We start from the raw sequence: 1,132 nt of genomic DNA, 5'->3' as shown, positions 1-1,132 counted from the left end.
TTCCTCTCCCAAGACCAGATTTCTCCTTCTATTTATTCTCTCTGCCTGATAGCCCTGCCTATCCTTTTCCTGCCTAGCTATTGGGCATTCAGCTTTTTATTTAGATAAATCAGGCATCTTTATCAAGAAAGGTGAAACAAATGCAACACATCTTTACATAATTAAACATATCCTTACATCATTAAACAAATGCAGTATAAAAATGTAATATATCTTTATATAACTAAAGTATTATTCTGCAGCATAAACAAATGTAACACATCTTTGCCCAGTTGAAATAATATTCCACAACACCAAACTACAGAATTCTTGTCCTTTTCAGGAGTTCAAGATATTCAATCTAAAATTCATCATATACTAGGACATAGGGAAAATCTTAATAAGTATGAGAAATTGAAGTAACTCCCTGCATTCTCTCACACCATAGTGGCATACAACTACAAATCAATGGTAAGTTAAACTGATAAGAACAGATACTACACTTGATCTTAGCCAAAAGGCTGAGAAGCGATAATAGAACTCTCATCCAGTGACTGATGGAAGCAGATGCTGAGATCCCCAGCCGGGCCCCAGATGGAGCTCCAGGAGTCCAATCAGCATCAACAAGAGAGAGAAGGAATTATATGAGCAAGAGATATTGAGACCATGATTGGAAAAAGCACTGGGACAAATAGCCAAACTAGTGGAAACACATGAACTGTGAGCCAGTAGCTGGGGAGCCCCCGTGGGACTGGACTGGGCCCTCTGGATGGGTCAGACAGTTGATTGGCTTGAACTGTTTGGGAGGCCCCCAGGCAGTGGGACCAGGACCTGTCCTTGGTGCATGAGCTGGCTTTTTGGAGCCTGGGGCCTATGCTGGGACACTTTGCTCAGCCTTGTGTAGGGAGGAGGGGACTGGACCTGCCTCAACTGAGTCTGCCAGTCTGGGCTGACTCCCCAGGGGAGACTTTGCCTTGGAGGGGGTGGGAGTAGGGGGTGGATTGGGGGGGAGGGCTGGAGGGTGGGAGGAGGAAAGATGGGGGAATCCGTGGCTGATATGTAAAATTAAATTAATTTTAAAATAAAAAAATAAATTAATTAATTAAAAATGTTAAGATAAACTAATGAAAACATATAGTATCTTGGGGATTAA

General features: G+C 42.4%; 1 pseudogene; it reads right to left on the bottom strand.

The window, feature by feature from the left end:
• Positions 1–347: 347 nt before the first annotated feature.
• LOC128106007 (uncharacterized) lies at positions 348–512 on the bottom strand (annotated as a pseudogene).
• Between the last annotated feature and the right edge of the window lie 620 nt (positions 513–1,132).

This window comes from Peromyscus californicus, unplaced genomic scaffold, assembly GCF_007827085.1.
Source record: "Peromyscus californicus insignis strain IS unplaced genomic scaffold, ASM782708v3 Scaffold_11__1_contigs__length_118956290, whole genome shotgun sequence".
In the NCBI taxonomy this organism is placed as follows: Eukaryota; Metazoa; Chordata; class Mammalia; order Rodentia; family Cricetidae; genus Peromyscus; species Peromyscus californicus.
Note: the sequence above shows the minus strand (reverse complement) of the source record. Positions and strands in the feature narration are given on the sequence as shown.